The sequence below is a fragment of the Prionailurus bengalensis genome, chromosome D4 (genome assembly GCF_016509475.1).
Source record: "Prionailurus bengalensis isolate Pbe53 chromosome D4, Fcat_Pben_1.1_paternal_pri, whole genome shotgun sequence".
Lineage (NCBI taxonomy): Eukaryota > Metazoa > Chordata > Mammalia > Carnivora > Felidae > Prionailurus > Prionailurus bengalensis.
The window spans coordinates 7,462,594-7,484,192 of record NC_057359.1 but is presented as its reverse complement, the minus strand read 5'-3'; the positions used below and the strand labels follow the sequence as shown (position 1 = coordinate 7,484,192).

The window sequence follows — 21,599 nt, the reverse complement described above, 5'->3', positions numbered from 1 at the left end:
ATGGGGGCGTGTACGATTACCACCGCATGTCTTTCCACTGATTCTTGTTACATGTTGATGTACATGTTGATCTACATAAACACGGTTAATGCAGTGACATATATGTTTCTGTACTTTATGCCACGGAAATATACACATGGAAATACGCACACACACACACACACACACATATATGCACACTCTCTTTTCTTTAGAAAATAAAATCAGGCTACATATACTGTGAGGTGTTTTGCTTAACAACTCATGATAATTCTCTTTCCGTGTCAATACGTCCATCTCCAAAGCATCATTTTTAACAAGCACATAATATTCCATGATGGATTGCCCATCTTATTCAACCAGCCCCCTCTTGGTGGATGTTTAGATCATCTCCAATGATTTTGCAGTGACTCGAGAATATGTATTTATATGCATTAATACTAATATAGAGTACATGAACATGCTCTCTGTTATAACATGTACCATGCATACACATATAATTTAACTATGATGTTAGAATAAATTATCTTAGGATAAATTCTTAGAACTGGAATTCCTAGGTCAAAGCATCTACATCTACAACATTTTTTGGCATATAAGATAGCCACTGTTTTATTTATGTATTTATTTATATGTATATGTATTTATGAATTTGTTTATGTATTTATTTGGACAGTTCTGTGTCTTTTTTAAGCTCTGACTTACGTTCCAGTGAGTTAACCCACAGTGTAGTATTAGTTTCAGGTGTACAATATAGTGATTCAACACCTCCATACAACACCCGGTGCTCATCTGGGACAGGTGCAGCCCTTAACCCCCCATCACTTATTTCACTCCTCCCCCCCCCACCTCCCCTCGGGTTACCGTCAGTTTGTTCTCTATAGCTAAGAATCTGTTTCTTGGTTTGTCTCTCTCTCTCTTCCCTTTGCTCTTTTGTTTTGTTTCTTAAATTCCACACAGGAGTGAAATCACACGGTACTGGCCTTTCTCTGATGGGCTCATTCCACTTAGCATAGTACCCTCTAGCTGCATCCGACTCACTGCAAATCACCCAGCCACTGTTTTAATGCCTGGACGAGGAGTGTTTTGTTTTAGAAGCACCTTCTCCTGAATCAGATCCTGACAAAGCCCCAAACCTGCTACTGTCACTTTCACAGCATCAAACAAACCCATAAGGTCATCTCTTCTCAACTGTGCTGTCTGTCACTCTCCAGAATAGTGTGAACATTCCCTGGACCCACTTGCTGAAAGTCCTTCCGTCTGATGAGTCTGCGGTGACGACTCAAGTCCTGACGCTGATGCAGCATCTAAGTATCACACGTTCGGAAGGGAGACCAAGGACCTGGGGACAGCACTATCTCGTTGCTCTGTATCAGCTCTGCTACTTTTGAGTCTGTCTGCTCTCGGGGCAGTGACTTCGCCTCTTCGTGCCTCAGTTCCTTTTTTTTTTTTTTTTTTTTTACATTTATTCATTTTTGAAAGGCAGAGAGAGACAGAGTGCGAATGGGGGAGGGGCAGAGAGAGAGGGAGACACAGAATTCGAAGCAGGCTCCAGGCTCCGAGCAGTCAGCACAGAGCCCGACGCGGGGCCTGAACTCACAGACCATGAGATCACGACCTGAGCCGAAGTCGGACGCTTAACCAAATGAGCCACCCGGGCGCCCCATCTTTGTGCCTCAGTTTCTTAAGGACTCATGTTTCCTCCCCCAGGAAGCTTCCCGGACCTTGCTTCTCTGAGTGAGAGGCCTTCCTTTGGTTCTCACATTCCATACTTCACCCAGCACAACACTGAGCACACAGTTCAATGGCTGCCTGCCCTTCCCCAAACCTAGATGGGCAAAGCAGGAACGGTGCATACCAGTATGGGCAGCTTCTCATGTACCGTTCGTCGCGGAAGGTAATTACTGAGTGCCTACTTTGTTCCAGGTTCTAGGCATAGATACCTCTTTACTGGGGTCATAGTGGAGAATACAACAGCTGAAGTCCCTGCTCTCATGTGACACATATTCTAGTTGGGAGGGGGGCAGACCAATGGCCGAAGAGGTCAATCAGCAGTCTAGCAGATATGGTAACTACTCTTGAGAAAAATAGGACAGAGTAAGGGGAAAGGAATGCCAGAGGCTGGGGGGTGGGGGTAGGGAAGGCTTTGAGCTTAGGTAGGGTGGGGTCAGAGAAGGTGTCCCTGGACAGCTGCCACACGATGGTGCCTACCATTGGGAAAGGTCACTCTCACTCTCTGGAGGGGACTCCACTCCTTTCATCAGTTTATATTTTGTTCAATAAAAGGGATCTGTTGCTAAAGGTAATACGAATGACAAAGAAAAAATAAATACAGACGAAATTTTTTTAAAAAAAAAGAGTTTTTAAGTATTTTTTTCTACTGTAAACAGCTCTGTGCAAGGCACTAAATAAAGTGACTTTGTGACTAGCCTAAGTCCTCAAAGAACAAAAGCTTCCCAAAGGAAACTTTAAGTGTTTCAAGCTCTCAGTGTTGAGGGAACTCCTACACACACACACACACACACACACACACACACACACACACACACGTCTAAACTCAGCAGCAAAGGGGCAGGGCCCATAATAGAAGCCTGGTCCGCAGCCTGGAAGAGCCCACCTCTCTCCACTCCAGCTGAAACAGAAGAGAGACCAGCAGGCTGCCGCGTCCTATGAATTCCAATGTGACACAGCCCCGAGGGCACAGGCGCTGCTTTGTCCCCACGACTGTGCCGTGCGTCTGGACACCTCGGACAGGCCGCACTGACCATCATCTAGAGTGGCTTTCACTGCTCAGGCCTCTGGTATTCTGAGCGGTGACTTTTTTTTTTTTTTTTCCGAAGGCATTTTCATTGAGATTTCTTCTCAAAAACGAGGCCATGCTCACAGCCGGTGCACGGTGAGTGTTTTTTCGGGGTGCACCTGGGAAGGACTGCCCCTGCATCAGATTGCTGTCCAGTTCTGCCTTCTGCTCCTCGCTTGCCTTTTCTCTTTTTTCTCCTGCCTGCTCCCTGCTTCCGGCTGCCAGCAAGTCAGATAATTAAATGCCAAAGCAGTGACACTTGGCATTTCAATGAGCGCTCTGTATTTACTACAGGATCCCTCTCCACAGCCCTCCTGCTCAGCGTGTGTGCGGGCTCCCTGCTGTCCTGCTCCCATGGAGGGCCCCTCTGGTGCACAGCCGGACCCACTGAAGAGGGAGGAACTCGGGCGGCAGCCCAGGACCGAAAGGGGGGGGGCGCGGCACATTCCCCAGCTCCTCTCCTGAGTTTATGTCCTCCATGCAATGAAACAAGCATTTGTTAAGTCCTTAGCCCTCTGGGCTCACCCTCTGCTGGGATCCTTTTGAAGTAGATTCTGCATGAAAGGGAAAAGAGCTTTAGGTCTGCCCACATCAACCAGGCGCTGCCCGGATACCGCCCTGCACATGACTGGGAGGTGATGCCACCTTTACAGCCCACCCACCCTTATGCGAGACTTATCAGAACAGAAGTGGACACGACACGGAAGTCTGACCTCGGCTCCCAAGGCTGTGGTTTAGACCTTGGAAGAACTGCACTCAAAATCTGCTTCTTCGCCTGCAGGCATCATGTGTTCAGGCAGTAGCTCAGACATCGCTTCCTCCTGGAAGCCCTCCCGGACCCGGTGAGTCTGGGGTAAGTGCCCTCCTAGGTGCTCTGACACAGCTAGTACCTCACACAGCTCTAGGCCACAAGCTCTGAGGATAGGAACCGTGTCTCACTCGCTGCCACGGCCAACAGTGCAAAGACCGGCACCTGGAGTGTATCGATGGTGCAATCCAGAAGTCCAATTCAACTGCTTTGCAAGTCAGATGGAAAGGTACCTTCGAATCCCTTCATGCCATACAGAGCTCACTATGGTCCTAACATCATCAATATGATTATTAAATTGGCAGATAGTTTTTATTCTTTCATCATCTCTTCAGATACTACGTATGTACTGAGTACCTACTGTTTTCCAAGCTCTGTCCAAAAGACTTGCTACTCAAATATTCTCTTATTTCCTCCTCTAAGGGCCTCTGTTTTTCCCATTCAAGAAGGCAACGCATGGGCCACCTTCAAGAAAGTTGCTCACAAGTGCTTTAGGGGAAGTTTTCTTAATTTTTTTAAATGTTTATTTATTTTTTTGAAAGAGAGACAGGGAGTGTGTGTGTGTGTGTGTGTGTGTGTGTGCGTGTATGTGTGTATATGAGAGCAGGGAAGGGGCAGAGAGAGAGGGAGACATAGAATCCAAAGCAGCTCCAGGCTCTGAGCGGTCAGCACAGAGCCTGACGTGGGGCTCGAACTCAAGAACTGCAAGATCATGGCCTGAGCCGAGGTCGGACGCTGACCCGAAAGAGCCACCCAGGCACCCCTCAGGGAAATTTTCAGTCAATGCCCACATTAGTCTGAGTCTGAGGCAGGAAGCAACACATCACTGTTTATACCGTGGGTGCCTTTTAGCTCAGACGGCATCTACTAGGTGCTCAATGAGCATTTGTGGGAAAGTGAACAAACGAGCAACCCAAACACGCAAGCTGCTGCTGCATTAAGAAATCTGTGGGCAAAATCAGTAACTAATATGCAAGGAGACTACGAAATCCTTGAGTGGTACCTTCTCCACATCTGCCTCACTTCCTGTGAACGTAGTCAAGATGGAGTAAGAGAGACCGGATTTACCCTGACCTGAAACACACACACCCGCCCCCCAGACAAAATACACAGAATAATCCTTTTCACGATATTGGACATCAGGCAGTAAGACACAGGGGTCCCCGAGACAAAGAACAAGCAGGCTGGGGCCTATCGCCCCAGCTTACCGCCTCGAGAAAATTCCCAGGTGGCAGCACAAGGGAGAAGGACTCAGGAAGAAGGCACAGACTCCCTAGATTGTGAAAATCGAGCAAGGGGATACCAAGGCAGCTAGAGTTTACAGGACTGAGTAGAGACGCCCACAGAGAACAATCCAGAAAGAGAAGACGTGCAGAGGGTCCCGTCAAGCATCCTGCAGAGAACTAATAAGGAAGCACGTGCACGTGAATAAACTTGCTGGGTGTGAGGGACACACCGAAGGACTAGAGAGAACAGAGCAGAGCACTCACAGATGGCTCCTGACAGTTCTACCAACCAGAATGGAGGAACTCAGAGTCCACCGGGCATGGGGTGGATGGCTCAAGAGGGTTGTGACTCGGGGGTGGGGGACAGTTAGCTGTAGACTGCTCTCACAGTCTACACTGTGAGACCACTGCTCACAAAGCAAGACCTGAAGGGTCAGGTTGTGTTTAGGTGGCTGAACTCTACCCCAGAGCAAAGCTGAAGAATATTCACAGGAATGCAAAAGTAGGAAGCGCCCAACAAGACAGAAGTCACATCGTGTGGCCGCGTTGTCTGGCAGCCAACAACTACCAGGCATCCAAAGGATCAGGAAAACGTGAGCCACGGGGTGAAAACAAAAATCAACCTGGTTTTGATGGACTGACGACTGACAAAGATGTTAGAGTCAGCAGGCGAAACCATTCCGGTAGCTGTTACAACCATATTCCCTACATTCAGAGAGTAAGAAGGGACATGAAGATACCGCAAAGATCAAACTTCTCGAGATGAAAACTTCACTGTCTGCTAAGAAAATCACTGGAAGGGACGAAGAGCAGATCCGACATCGCAGAAGGAAAAGATCAGTGAGGTTGAAGACAGAGTGACAGAGAACATCCAAAATGAAACACAGAGAGAAAAGAGAAGTTTTGAAGAAAGAGGAGAGTTTTTGATGGGATGACAGTGTGTCTGGCTTGAAAGTCCCGTCACACTGCTTCCTGCCGCACGTGACCAACTACTGAGTCCGACTGCCTAGCTGAGGTGGCGACTCAGGGTCCTATTCACCGTCAAGCCCTAAAAAGGGGAAAAAATGGGTGGGAGTGTATACATGCACAAATATCGGATCTGGACTGAAATGTGTGAATAGGTGGGGGTAAAACACTCAATCCTACTTGTGCTGGTTATGGCTAAAGTGACCGGAGCAGAGAGCTGCTTTAAAAGATTTGTTTTTAAAGTTTACTTACGGATTTTGAGAAAGACAGAGAGAATGAGCAGGGGAGGGGGAGAGGGGCAGAGAGAATCCCAAACAGGATCCACCCTCAGTGCAAAGCAGACGCAGGGCTCGATCTCATGAATCGTGAGATCATGACCTGAGCCGAAATCCAGAGTCGGACGCTCAACCGACCGAGCCACCCAGGCGCCCCCACAGAGAGCTGCTTTTACACAATAAATTCCCGTAAAAACCCAACAAGTTCCGAATTTACTCTTCACACATTAGTATGGCCCAAAGGCATCTGAAAAACCAGCATCTAATTAAAAAGAAAATAAAGTTTTTACTACGCCCCACTACCCCACACATAAAATTCTTTTCCCATGAAAATGGCTTACTTAACATGGCAGTTAGCTCAACTACCTTTTTTTTTTCCCCCTTAAAGGAAAACAGGCTTTGCTTCCTGTCTCCTTTCACGTGGTAGGTTCTCGGGGCCCAGGGTGTGGACCTAGCATCTGGGTCATCCCAGCTGCTGGCGCTGGACATTTGGCATGAACTCAATCACCAGTAATTCATTTAATCGCTCAACCAAAAGATAGCACAGAATCACCAAGTCACAAAATCCTGTGGCTGGAAGTAACAGATCATCAGTCCATTTATCATTTCTAGTTGCCCAGTATTTACGCTCCCTTCCTAACTCGCCCACTGTCTTCTGGGAGAATCGGTCCTTCGTGAGTGTGAGGTATAGAATGAAGACAAGGGTCAATCCGGGAGCTGGCTGTCCACTACAGAAACCACAGGGGTTCCAGCCAGGGGGTGGGCATGTTATCGACTCAGAGTTGGGCCAATACTGGATATATGTCCTCTGGGTACTGCATTTTGAGTACGTGATTCAATTGTCAAAGAACTGGTTGAAGACTGTCCTAAAGAAAGTGTGCTGACCAACATTAGGACTCATTCACAAACTCTGAGAGGTGCTTTGGATTCCATTCAATCCCATGCATGGTCCTCAGCCCTCTTATAGATCCTGCGAGTGCCCCGCTACCTGCCTTTGTTTGCTGACCTTTAAACTAGGGTTGATAATAGTTCCTACCTCAAAAGTGCTTAGGACAGTATCTAACACACAGTAAACAATAAATGTAGCAACAAGAAGTAATATTTTAGTATTATTATGGATTATTTTACAGCTATTGAGTGGGAGAAATATACCTACCATGTGAGTTTATTTGGGATCACATGGTGTACTATAAGATGTCACTAATCATATAGTGACATATACCAATTTACATGGTACTCATCGTAAGTTAAGGAAACTTGTTCTTACACTCCATGCATGGGATTCAGAGGATCCACGGATCCCCTGAGATGCCATGCAAAGCTGTGTGAGTGTGTGTGTGCTTGTATGCCTCTATATTTCCATCTGGGGAGGGAGGAGTGGTCCAGCGCCTTCTCAGAGTCTTATCGCCATCCATACCCCTGAAGGACACGCACCATTGTTTTAGAGCTTCTGGAGAGAGATATAAGGTCCCTTTGACCTTGCCTAGTGTCCTTTCAAACTTCTGGGACAGGGCTTACGATGGTAACAGTCACTGCAGCTGCTCACAGCCAATTCCTTGAGCTTGCCCAACATTACAAGAGCTTGCAAGATACTCAACCTGGGGGCTAGCCTAAGAGGCTGGCGATTCAACCGAGGGCCTGTTGGCAGAGGGAGGTAGCCTCCTCTGATTACAGCTTGCATCGCCAGCTGTAAAGGGGAGGGGACCACACTGGAAGTGACCACTTTGGGGCTGTCTGGAGAAAAAATGGCGAGAAGCTGCATTTCTAGTATAGCGAAGGCTCCAAAATTATCTCTGGATTGATTAAAGCCCTCTGAGGGTAGATGGGGTGAGATGGGGTAGGGCAGGAGAAGGTGGGCGAGAAGGAGGCCTTCCTTGCATCGGTATAGGTTTCAAAGGGAAGGATGTTTAGGGAGGTTTTAAAGAAGCTATCTCTTTTGTACATGGTACCACAGGAATTTGAGAATAGAGATCAGGGCTTTGCTTAGTCAAGGGCTCATCCATTCTGTGTACCTCAGTTTCTTCACCTGTCAGGTGACGCGGCTGTGACAAATAAGCTCTTGTGGTCCCTTCAGCTCTATCAGTTTGAAAATTAGTGGGAAAAAGACAGTGTTACACATACAAAGGCCGAACGTTTTACTCAGTGTCAATCACAAACTGGCCAGCCCTAACTTATCACAAATCTAAAGCAACAGCATCCAAATTTATGTGTTTTCACGGCATGAAAAACCGTCAGCGTCGGCCCACGCCCCGACCACAGTTCTACCAACCGAGCAGCACGCCGGACCCCCGCCTCCAAAGGGCACCAAAATCGGAGTTTTCAAAAATGACAGGGAAGGTGAAAATGGAGGTCAGAGGAAAACAGATCTAAAACGATCCCCAAATAGAGGCGAGAAAAAGCTGAGAAAATTAAAATTCCACTTGTAAATAAAACGAGGCCATTTCCTTACGAGAATAACGTCTGCAGGTTTTAAAGTAATTTAACTTGAAATTCATTTCCCTTCTTAATTAAAAACCCAGAGTATGTCACATGTAATTTTAAAATGCAAAGTGGATGAAGAATGCAAGCAGGGAAGAAGGAGAACAGATCCTCTTTCGGGGAATGACCGATAACCTAACTTCTGCCCCCTGAAGTTGGCCATCTTGTCTACGGGGACGGGGGAAGGCTGGCTTTGGAGGTGTGTAGAGTTACATGCTCCACATGGGGCCTTGAAACCGCCCAAGATCTGAGCCACATATGAAGTCCAAGTGTTTTTCGAAGACCTTCCTAGAGAAACCAGCCCTTGGGAGCAAGTTTAGAAACCAGTCCTTGACTTGATGCCCAAACCATTGATTTCATCTGCTGGTCTCTCCTTGGTCTCACATGATCCTGTGGGCCATTCTGAGTGCACACACCCCCCACAACTACACTCCCAGTCTGGGCTAACTAAAGAACAAACAAACAGCAAAATACAATTAAAGTTTCATTAAACAGTTAAAGGCCCTCTTGACTAAATCAATCAGTAAATAATTTTATGCTTCTACTGTTGCTAAGACACAGTGAACGACAGAGGCCATTAAGGCATACAAAAATGCATACAACACGGTCCCTGCCTTTGGAGAGTTTACAACCCAACAGAGCAGGTAAGAGAGAGAACTCAGAGACTGTGCAAAGCGGTCGTGAGGGCCAGAGGGGTTGAGAGGCGGGCTTGGTTCTCAGTGGAGAAACACCCCAATGGTGGAATACTGAGGTTGATGGCCAACTGGTGATGTGCTGAAGGGAGAAAGTGAGGGAAGGCGACTTGGGCCCTCCGATGTTCTCTACTGCTGGGAACTAAGGAAAGGGTGTGATCGCTAATGAGGTGAAAGGATACAAGGAAGGGAGACAGACATGCAACCAGGAGACAGGGGCTGTGCTTGGGACCTTCCGTTTCCCGCAGGCCCATGAGAAAACCAAGAAAGATTTCCATGGGGGTGGTGGGTAGAGGGCTGGAGACGGTGGGCCTGGGCGGACTGCCTAGCTTCTTAGGCACAACTTCTTCTGCACAGTGGAGATGGTATTAATACCTTAAACAATTGCTCTGAACCAGGGATCAAGAAATCGCACCAGTAGCATGGTTGGCATAGAATAACAAACTTGAAATAGAACCTTTCATCATCGGCTCTGGAGCTCAGGAGAAAGGTCTCAGATTCCAGGTCCCAGCTGATGACTTCCCCTGGTGCCCTGCTCTGTGCGGGCCTCCTGCAGGGAGCGTGCTGCCTCTCCCCTATTTGCTTCCCTTGCTGATGAAGGCTCTGACCATGAGCACTCCCAAGGACCTCCTCACTCACTCCCACCTCCTTCCCCACTGCCGCACAAGGCCCGAGGTTTCTAGCAACTCCCACCTCGGCTCCGACATAGTGCTCATTGACTCTGGTTTCTCACCTGCCACCAGAATTCTCTGAAAAGCCAATGTGATTCTCTCCTTTTCCTACTTATAAAGCCCACAGGTATCTTCACTGCTTTCAGGAGAAAGGCTGTCCCATCATCCCCCTGACCCACCCCTCCCGGCCGCGACCTCCCCTGTAGGCATCCCTAACCTTGAGGTGTTTCCTCAAGGGGGATGCCGCGCACCGTTCCCTCTGCACACACTGTTCCCTTCGCAGAGAAAACTCCCGTGTCCGCCTCTGAGCTCTGGGTGTGACCTGGGTATCCCGCAAGATACAGCTCCAATGTCACCCTCTGCAGCAAAGCGCCTCCTCTTCTCCTCACTGAGACAGTCCCTCCCTCCTCATTTCAGGTCTCATACGGGGTCTGGTTTGGAGGGCTAGCCCTCCTGGGAGCCATGATGCTGTATCCGGTTTTATGCACTCCCTAAGAAAAGCCCAAAGAAGGCCCCCCCCCCTCTGCTGAACGTAAGGTCTGAGACTCCCAAAATGCTGCTGCGTGAAGACACTCCCCTCTGCACAGAGAAAACCAGGACGAGGCTTATGGATGAGCTAGAGGCGATTTGTGATTTTTTTTTTTTCTGTCAAGAGCCCGACAGCACTTTTTACCCAGAGCTTTCCTATGAGGAACTGTGCCCCAAATCAAATCGCCTTGATTGTTCCTGGGAGCTGATGCAAGTTAGTCAACGGGTGGGATTTCACTTGACCGAACTCCTCAGCCCAATTAGCTGCACAGCCAAGGGTCGGTCTGCACCGATCTTTTCTTCACGGTCTTCCATTTTCATATCGTATTTGAGGTTTCAAATATCCAAATGTGAATAATGCCGTTCTTCCGCAGCAAGGTATGCCTTCCCTCTTATGCCCAGAAAGAACATGGAACATGTTCTGGAACATGCAGCATCCCGATAACACTGAGCATCCCCGTGCTCCTGAGGGTTAGAGTGGACACGTTGTTCTCGAACACAAATTCTTCCTTGTGCCCTGTCTTCAGCTCCCCACCTGCTACTGCCTCCTCCTTTACCCACCATTCACCATCAGCAGGAAATGAAACGGAAGAAGGAAAAGGGAGACCCTGACCCCCGCAGATGGGGGATGGGAACTCAAGCCACCTCCCCTTCCCCCGGTAACAACCTGCTCTCGGGGGTGTATCGAGAGTCTAAAAAAAATGGCCTGCCATCATCATCGTTCAAGAACACAAATGAGACGGCAGAATTAAGCTTCTCAATCGGTTACCAACATCCAGTGCCAAGGTCTAGAGCTTTATATATGGCACCAGCTGGCCCAGAGAAGTACCGCCGGACTCCAGGGCTTCTGGGGACGCTGTGCCAACGGTGAGCCAACGGCACAGCCTCCGTCCCAGCTCACCCTGCTCTGCGGAGACGGGGGCCACAGGACGTCTGGCATCAGTGCTGCCACAGCCGGCGACGAATGGGAGATGCTTCTGGGGAGCAGGCTGCGCGAAAGATGCTGCTCGACAAGTTGACGTTAAAAAAAAAAGGGCTATAAATATGCCATGGGCTCCCAGTGCTGGAAAATTCTTCCTGACGGGAGTATGATGTTTCTCACTGATGCGGAGGTAAAGTACTTCAGACTTGCGTCAGGCCAGCTGGATCTGGATGCCTCTCTCAGAGGAACTCCTGGGTAGAAGTCCCCCTCCCCTCAAACAGCCTCCAAGCCCCCTGTTACTTTTCTGGTATGACTCTCAGCCCAGTTTAGGTAAACAACGGCGTATCATTAGTTTCTGTCGTGGGGCTGTGAGCACCAGGGACAGAGGTCCTACCATCGCCAGCTATTAGCGGGGCCCCTCCAGACAGCAGGCAGTCAATAAGTTTCTGCAAAATAGCCTTCTATCCATTGAGCTCCCACTACTAGTGGCTTCCTTATCTGCTGTCTGTCCTGCCCCGTGGATGGAGTATCATGAGCTCTAGGTGAGGCACCATTGCTGGTCCCAAGGTCGAGAAGGACAATGCGGACACTCGCTTTACTGGCACGTTGAATAGGGAATCAGCAGAGCTGGTGACACCAGAGACACCACACTCCAAGTATACCCGCCTTCACAGGAAGAGCAGTGATTGGCATTAGGGAGGCATGGCCATTACTCCCAACGAATGTACGGTTTAGTAAGAAAGATAAATCTGAGAAATTATGTCAAGAGTAAATATGACCACACGTAGAAGGTGCTTCCGTGATGCAGAAAGAGGGAATATCTCAAGGAAATGGAGATATGAGAGATGTGAAAATTACTGGAGCAGGTGTATCTTATTAAAAGTTACCTGGCTTAAGGCGATTTCACTTTAGGAATTTTCATGCTTTAAAAAGGGGTCGAAATTGATTCTGGTGAGTAGGGTACAATCCCGTTACTAATCATAAATCTCCATCAGTACTTACACCCAACTTGCCTCATTCTCTCCAGGGCCTCTAGAGAGTAGGGAGAAGAGGCCACATTAATATGGTGGGTCCTCTCCCTCATCAACAGAGAGGCCCTTCGGAGGCAGGAATGGGGTATCACAGCCATGGGGACAGGGCCCCAGTTAGTCAATACCCAGTGGGCACCTGCCACCGGGCACGATGGAGTCAACGCTCGAGCCATCTTAAAGAAGAACGACCTCCTTCCTTTCCTCTAACATCTGACGATGCCATTAAGGAGACAAAATTACAGCATAGGAAACATAGAGAAAAGAGCTAAATGTTAAGAACCAGGGGATTTTAAGGTTAAAGCAGTAAGACATTAAGAGAAGAGAGAGGACAGGAAATCAGAGGGGTCATGGAGGAGTCAGGATCGAGGAGGCCTCAAACAACTTGTTAGGACAGGGGACTGGGGAGAAAGTTCACTGCCACTGGGAAGCAGAGCCCTAGGGAAGGCGGGGGCTGGGCAGGTGTTGGGAGTGTGCACCTAGGGGGAGGGGAGGGTAAGAGGGGACCTACAGCCACAGAGGAACAGGACACATGAGCTGATGAGAACACAGGAAGCTGAATCCCTAGACCACAGCAAACCTGCGGGATCCCACACAGGGAAAAGAGGCCTTCTCTGGAATTATCTCTGGGAGGAAGTCCTCTCTTCGTGTCCCCCAGGCCTTGACTTTTACCCACACTCGAACGAAAAAGATTACAATGCAAGTGGTTCAAGGCGACACCTGGAAACCTACGCATAGTAAATGTGTCGGGGGAGGGGGCCAGTGGCTGGGGTCAGAGTCCCTTGCTAGGGGACTGGGAAGGGGCACATAAAAGCAGTGGCACTGGCTCACTGGAGCAAGGAAAGTGCAACAGGCACTGAATCAGGTAAAACGCAAGGAGACGAGGGGCAAGGAATCAAGTCAGACTCTGGAGACCTCGTGGTTGGTTCACCCAGGCTCACCTTCCAGTGGCTGAGACACAGCGAAGCCAGGGGGACCTTTGTCCTGCTTGCCGGGGGGTGGGGGCAAGCTCTGCTTCCCAAGATGCATGAAGGACAGCTTATCCATCCTAGGGCTGGTCTGGAGTCGTATCACTTGGCAATTTGTCAGTTTAGGAGCCTATCTATTACTCTGAGTATCAGGAAGTATGTGGAAACTGACCTTACGTGATGTTTAAATAGAACACACCTTATTAACAGTTAATTCTAATAGTTACACGGAGCGCTTTTGTGGGGAGGGCCTGACTGTTTCTTGGGTTGTGAACACAGCACTGCTACACAGGTGGCATGACGCGAACATTCAAGGCTGTCGATGGCTCCTTGATGACTTAATAAAGTTGGTGTATTTTCCCAAGACTTCGAACAAATAAGGAATCCAAAACTCATGGGCTGAATGGCTGAGCTCACAGACAGACGGATGGAGGCTAGGACATCCCACATAAGCTAATCCTTGTCATGAGACATCTTCTATCCCAACACTCTACCAGGCGGGCCCAGAAGACTGCAACCTGTCCAACGGGATGACCAACCGCCCGCCGGCAAATTTCTTTCCCAGAAGGACATTCAAAGCCCTGAGAGATATGGCGAAAGTGTCTAGAGAGCTCTGGCAGGCTCTGGGCTCTGCGTGTCTACTAAAGAGGGAGGAATCCTCAGACAGCTTTATTCTTACTTCACCTGCATAGTGACTGCTTATACTTCAAAAATAAAGTCCCGGATTGGCCTGTCTGATTTTATTATGCCTCTTAGAATGGCGCATTTCAATTCTTTCGTTGTTTCCAGGCAGTGCTACCGTATTTACTTGCTAATGCAGAGAACACAAAAGAAACGTGACATTCCAAAAGGTACTCTTTCCCACGATTCTGCCCTTCCTCTACCAGCATGGGGTTCCTTTGACTTCAGTTTTTCGCCTACACAGCTGCATAAATTAAAAAAGAAATCATCCGACAACACTGTCTCTTTTTTCCCCCCCTCCTGCACAGTAAACCCCTATCCCAGGTGCTCTAAGCACGGAGACTCCAACTCCCCACCGAGGTCCCCGAACCCCAGTCAAGTCCCGCTTACTCATGCCAGGCTCTGCACGCTTGATACGGTTCTAGCCATTCCGACTGCAAAGGTCAGATGTCTGGCTACACGACCGCAGCGTTTGTGCATCTGACTGCACTCCTGTTTAACAAGTGGTCACTGACAGAAAACAAAGAAGTTTCTCTCTCGCTCTCTCTTTTTTTTCTTTTCCTTCTGGATAAAAGCTGGGGCCCTCTATGGATACAGGAAAAGATGCTCCACAAATTTCCTATCCAAGTAAGTGCAAACCAATAAATATATGAGATTCTTTTAGGTTCTGGTCAGTCGAGAAAAACCAACCCTGAAAATGATGCTCTATATCCGCTGACCTATTTAGCCAATGGATAGTTTCAAACTCTTTTCTTTACCAACACTTTTCTCAGAAACAGAAAAAACAAACAAACAATAATTGGCTTGCATCTTGAATTCCTTTATTGCCCCTGTCATCTACAGAAGCCTTCAGGCAGCTAGCCAGAAAGAAGGTAGGACAGTCAAGGCCTAGGTCACTGCGGGGGTCACTGGCTCTCAAATATGAGCAGAAACGGCACAAAACCCAAACTTGCCTGAATTAGAAGAAATCAGAGTCAAAATCAAGGTGAATGGCCATGACTGAGGCCCCCTTGGCTAGTAAACAACATTCTCTCATCCTTGGTACAGTCCCTTTACACGGAGTGTCATTTACAAGGCAAAATTTTCATCGTGTCCGTCAAAACTAGGTATGATTTTTCCATCATAAAGGAGATTCCACAATTTTAGGATTTGTTAATTGCAAGGTGCTGGTTCCTGGTGTGTGGATATTTGAGGCCAGAAGGTAGACCTGCGTTTTTCTCTAGAACACAGCTAGTGTGGACAGAGAGCAGCTACCACTAGGTCCATGATTTTTTTTTTTTTTAATGAAGTGGGTCATCCAGCAATAGCAAGGGATCTTTCAAGTAATAAAACATTTTGGCAAAGAGAGCAAGGTTCGCTTTCCTGAAAGAAAGCCACACTTGCTCTGGAAAAGTAAGGGATTGTTGATATGCAACCCCCAAGAGAAGCAGAGGTCATCTGTGTTAGGGATTTTAAGTACAAACCCAAACCACTGAGTGCTGCAACAATCTAGCTCCATAAAAATTCTTTCTTCATGTCCCCTAGTAGTTTTTGCCATTGCCAATTTAAATGAAAACTTTATAACGTTACTAAACTATAAACTGCATAATGTGTTCTACCCACATCAATTATAAATTCATTTGCAGAGAAAAAGAAGAGAAATAAACCAGTCACGATAATTAAAATAAATTAAGTGAGGAGCTGTCAAGAATGACTTTCCTGAAGGAAAACAAAGTCTCCTTTTAGTTAAATTACAGAATGATTTATAGAAGATTAAAACCACCAAACAGATTCTCAATACCTGGGAGCCACGGGGCCCACTGAGCAGGGTGTTCGGCATTTCTACAGCACGGGCCATGCTCCACCCGACAAGAGACTACCTTTGGCCAGTACCTCGTGTGAGCAGACAGGGTTACCCGGGCTGGTTCCACAGTCCAGGACGCCCAGGAGCCTGCGGAGGCCAGGAAATGGAGGCTAAGGGTGTTGCTGAAGATGGTCTACTCTGGGCCTTTGATGGTTGCATGAATCAAACTTTAAACATGGACTGAAGCAAGGGGCGCCTGGGTGGCTCAGCTGGTTAAGCGTCTGACTTTGGCTCAGGTCATGATCTCACGGTTCGTGGGTTCAAGCCCCACGTCGGGCTCTGTGCTGACAGCTCAGAGCCTGGAGCCTGCTTCGGATTCTGTGTGTGTGTCTCTCTCTGCCCCTCCCCCACTTGTGCTTTGTCTCTCTCTCTCTAAAATAAACGTTAAAAAATTAAATATGTACTGAACCTTCCTTGTGTGATAATAAACGATTCACACAATTCCAGCACCACCTCCGTTCTCCACCTCTATTCTGATCTCTCAAGCAGATTTACTGCAAACTCAGGTATAATTAGGAATATCATACTATTAATCCACCATCTGATTTTTCATCCCCAGGGCCATATGTACCACTGAGTCTCCGATTAATGTAAGCTATTCCTCGAAGCTAGCTATATTTTGAGGCAGAGGGCTGGTCTCCCGATAAAATATGAGTAAAGTCTCGAGATCAGGCCCAACGTTCAGTAAAATGTGGTAACTGGTAAACAAGGTAACGCCACTTGCATAGACCAGGAGGGAGCTTCAAATTGGCAGGTCACTTGTTCACATGAGGTCACCCAAGTGAATAGGCCATTTAACTCACTCCAGCTGCACTGTGGCCTGGAGAGGGGAACAGAGATGATAGGAGGGTGTGGGGGTAAGCAAACAGGACCAGATCCAGCAACACAAATACAATCAAAAGCACAGGGGGATAGGGTAGCAGATTATCACAAATCAACCTGGCTCTGGTCCTATATGCCTAATGCCACTTACTCGACCTAACATGATCACTGACTTCCTTGGAACTTTTGCCCCAAGAAGGGAAGACAGCACGAGGCCCGGAAATGCCCAAAGAATTTAATACCAGCAATTTATAAAAAGGGACAATAAAAGAAAAATCTTTAGGAAGGAGACTGTTTATACACTTTAAACTAGATACTTGTGTAGGCAAATGGAACCAGTAAGAGCGGTCCAGATACAGCCTGTGACCCAATCTGGGGAAGTTCTTTGTTCCTATGCGTCTGACACTCTCCTCCTGAAGCTGGGAAAATGGACAGGGGAAACCAACCACACCCTTCCCCCACTGAGAGACGTCCAGTGGGGAAACCACTTCGACCCCTCAGGCAGCACCAGCCACACCACGGGGATCCCCAGTGGCACCAGATAAACCAACCCAACCAAAATAGCTCCCCCGAAGGTCTGAAGAACCACAGCCTACTAAAGTAATCAAAGACCCATATGCTAAACCTAAATAGGGTGACTGCCTACTAAAATAAAAAAAAAAGAAAACACTAAAATACAATCTGGAGTTTCCAAACATGAATGACAAAATATCCAGGATCTAATAGAAAATCACACATCAACCAAGAACCAAGAAAATCCCAACGCGAATGAAAAAGACAATCAACTAAAGCCAATACTAAAAAGAATCCGAGAAATCAGATGTTGGAATTTTCTGAAAAGGACTTTAAAGCAGCTTTCATAAAAACGCTTGAGTCAATTATAAATTTTCTTGAAATAAATGAAAAAATAAAAAATCTCAGGAAAGAAACAGAAGCTACAAAGAAGAATCGAATGGGAATTACAGAGCTGAAAAACAAAGTAACAGAAATTTTAAAACTCACTGGATAGAGTCGATCATGGAGACCAGAGAGGACAGAACAAAAGAATTCACCCCATTTCAACAAAAAGGGAAAACATACTGAAAAACTAACCCACAGAGCCTCCGGGGCCTGCAGGGCAATAATAAAAGGCTAGTGTTCTCAACAGCAGAGTCTCAGAAGGAGAGAAGAAAGTGGGAATGGAAGAATGTATGAGGAAATTATGGCCAAAAACTTCCCAAATTTGGCGAAAGACACAAACCCACAGATCCAAAGAACTTAGTGGGTGCAGACAAGAAGAACTCAGAAAAATCCACATGAAGAGACATCATGATTAAAATTTTAAAAATAAATTAAGAAATCTTAAAAGCAGCCAGACAGAAAGGCTATACTGATTACACGTGAACATCAATTCAAACAAGAGTGGATTTTTTTTTTTTTTTTGTCTGTAACCATGGAGGACAGAACCAAGTGGTTTCACGGGCTAAAAGGGAAAAGAACTGTCAACTGAGTGTCCTATATCCAGAGAAACTATCTTTCAGGAGTGAAGGGAAAATAAAAACACTCTCAGATGAAGGAAAACAAAGAATTTAATGCTACCAAAGCCACCCTTAAAGATTAGCTGAAGAAGTTTCTTCAAACAGAAAGGAGATGATTAAAGAATCCTGGGACATCAGAAAGAAAAAAAAGAAAAAGAAAAAAAAGAGAAATATTGTTACATACAACAGATTATCATTTACTCATGAGATTTCAATTAAGATTTGATGACTGAGACCAAAATTACAACATCATCGGATACTCAAGATGATGCTATTTAAAGGCAGGGAAGGTAGAAAGACTTCTAAGTGAGGTTTCTACACGTCACTCAAAACTTGCAGGAAAGGCACAGGCGCTAGAATAGCTAAAATTGTCTTAACGAAGAAGAACAGAGTGAGGAGAGTCACTGTCTTGGCTGTGAAGGGTCACTCAAGACAGTGCAATACTGATGACAGGACAGACGCACTGATCAATGGTGCAGAATGTAGAATCCAGAAATCAGCCCATACAAAATGTTCAATGGACAGTTAACAAAGGTGCAGAAACAACCCAGTAAAGGAAGGGAAGGATTTTCAACAAATGGCGCTGGGGTACCATGGATAAATGGATGTCTATGGATAAAAATGAGTCTTGACCTAAGCCTCATACCTCATACAAAAATGAAGTCAAAATGGATCAAAGGTGTAAGTGTAAAGCATAAAACTATAAAAGTTTTAGAAAAAAAAATAAGACAAAATCTTTGGTGTCTAGAATTAGACACAGAGGTCTTTCTTAGGCTTCAACATCAAGAGCACAATCTGTAAAAAGAAATACTGATGAATCTTTCCTCATCAAATTAAAAACTTTTGCTCCATGAAAGCCCATGGGAAGAAGATAGGAAAATAAAAGCTATGGTCAGAGAAAATGTTTGTAAATGTGTATGCATGGATTATGTGTATTTAAATAAAAACCCTGAAATTCATGGTAATAACACAAATAATCCAATTAGAAAATGGAAAAAGAGATGTACAGACATTTCACAGAAGAATATAGGGGGAGGACAAGAAAACACATGAAAATATTTCAATAGCATTAGCCATCAGGAAAATGCAAATTGAAACCAAGAGATATCACTACTTGCCTACCAAAATAGCTAGGAATAAAGAATAGTGACAACACCAACTGCTGACAAGGATGTGGAGAATTTGGCACACTGATACACGCTTGTGGTACAGCCACTATGGAAAATGGGTTGGTAGTTTCTTAAAAAACTAAAAATAAGGGGCATCTGACTGGCTCAGTAAGTACAACATCTGTCTGACTCTTGATCTTGGAGTCATGAATTCAAGCCCCACATTGGGTGTAGAGACTACTTACATTTTTTTAATTAACAGATGACCCAGAAATTGCAACAGTGGCTATTTATCCAGAGAAACGAAAACTTCTATCCATACAAAAACCTACACACAAAATGTTCCTACCACTGTTATTTGTAACAGCCCCAAACTGGATTCAGCCCAGATGTCCTTCACCAGATAAATGGTTAAACCAAGTATGGAATACTGTGAAATAAACATACGATGCAATATTACTCAACAATAAAAAAGAATAAGATCTTGATACAACAAATTGAATGAATTCTGAATTGAATGAATTGAATTTTCAGTGAATTAGGGTGCGTGAAAAAGGCCAATCCAAAGAGGTCACATATTGTGCGTTTCCACTTCGGTTAACACTTGTGACCTGAAAAAATTTGAGCAATAGAGGACAGATTAACGGTTGCCAGAAAAGTTAAGGAAGGGGGCGGGGGAGGCAAGTGGGCATGGTTATGAAAAGGAAACAGAGATCCTTGTGGTGCGGGAAATCTTGACTGTAATGGTGACTACAATCTACCCAGGCAATACAACCGTATAGAATACACACACGTACACATGAGTGTATTTCTGTATTATTTCTTACAAGTGTATGTAAATCTACAATGATCTCAAACATTTCAATTCTAAAAACCTGAATGGTGTCACCATTCGAAGGATGAGACCAGGTAGTACTTCCACTATAAAGCTAGTTATCAAGCATGGCATGTGACAACCTCGGCCAGGTGCACAGCATGGAAAGGGCCTTGGGTACACTACTTTTGTGGGTAGTTTTTCGTCAGTCAGCTCGTTGGCACTGAAAAGTCACTGTTTTATGAGAGAAAGAGGGCGGGCATGTTACATTCACATAGCATGAGAAGGCGTCACGAGGAAGAAAGATGTCAGTAAACACCCTATCAGTCTATTACCCATTACTGTTACCAAAGGTCTTAAATTTCAGGGCCAGTGAGTGACACATATGTTTTCTTCACCAAAGGCTGACTGGCACCTGGCACAGTCCCTGACTCAGGGCAGGCACTCAGTAGGGCTGACCAGAGAACAAAGAACAAATTGACACCTATCACAGAGTCACTAAAGAAAGGAACCCCAGCCAACTTGGAGTTTGCAATGTTCTAGCTCTGGAGGTCAAGTAGGGATCTCCTGGCCCACTGGCCATCCCCTAAGTGAGCTTTCGACTACACAGAAGAGTAAAGTAGCTTGATGAAGTGACCAAAGCTGTTCCTAAAGTCAAAATTAGTTTTCAAATGCCATATCTATGTTTGATATTTAAAAATATGTTCAATTTCATACAAATTAGATTTCATACAAGTCCAAGAACTGAGCACACCCCCATTCCTTCAACAACAACAACGAAAGTTCATCCCTTACAGTGTGCATGCCCCAAAATGTGAAAAAAGGAAAGATCTAACTCACGAAGGGGTTCTTCAAAGTATGCGATGTTCAAGTGAAACCGTTTCATTTGGCAGGGAACCACACGGAGGTCTCTGATGGAGAACATGAAGGCTTTGGAACTTGACAAGAGTCTCCACGGTATCTCTACCCCGAGTGGCTCTCACGTACAAGTAGCTCCCAGCAGACCAGTGGAGGCGCCTGCTCCCACGACCACTTGTACGGACAGGGTGTTAACGGGGAGAAGTGGTACATCGGACATCGTGTGACAGGAAGTGATGTTGGCTCTTAGAACTTGGAAGGCATTTTACTGAGATGCCTTGGAGGTCAGTGTACCAACTGGGAGGTCAGTAGCCATCATGACAATGGGCGTCCCTTTTACTTTTACTTTTTCCTTCCCCACAAAGCTTCTTAAAAGAAGACACAAAAGAGTTTCAGTGGAAGGGACCAGGCTCAAATCTGTAGCAAGATTAAGAAATGCAAAGGATAGAAGTAAAACAAAGCGAATCATGTAATTAGACAACCTGGACATTAACAACTGAAGTTATGATTCCATCTGAAGGTTCAATATGCTGGGAACACTTAGGAAAATTACACAAGTCCTGGGGTCTGATCACTCCACTTGGTATATATCTTCATCTGTCATACTCCACATG

At 46.2% G+C, this 21,599-nt stretch overlaps 1 protein-coding gene and 1 non-coding gene across 2 annotated transcripts in view; one reads left to right on the top strand and one right to left on the bottom strand.

The window, feature by feature from the left end:
* Positions 1–21,599, bottom strand: part of GLIS3 (GLIS family zinc finger 3) — a 447,070-nt gene that overhangs the window by 144,020 nt on the left and 281,451 nt on the right. The gene's annotated exons all lie outside the window — the stretch shown is intronic.
* On the top strand, positions 16,060–16,144 carry TRNAQ-UUG. The gene has a single exon. It is a non-coding gene; the product is annotated as a tRNA-Gln (tRNA).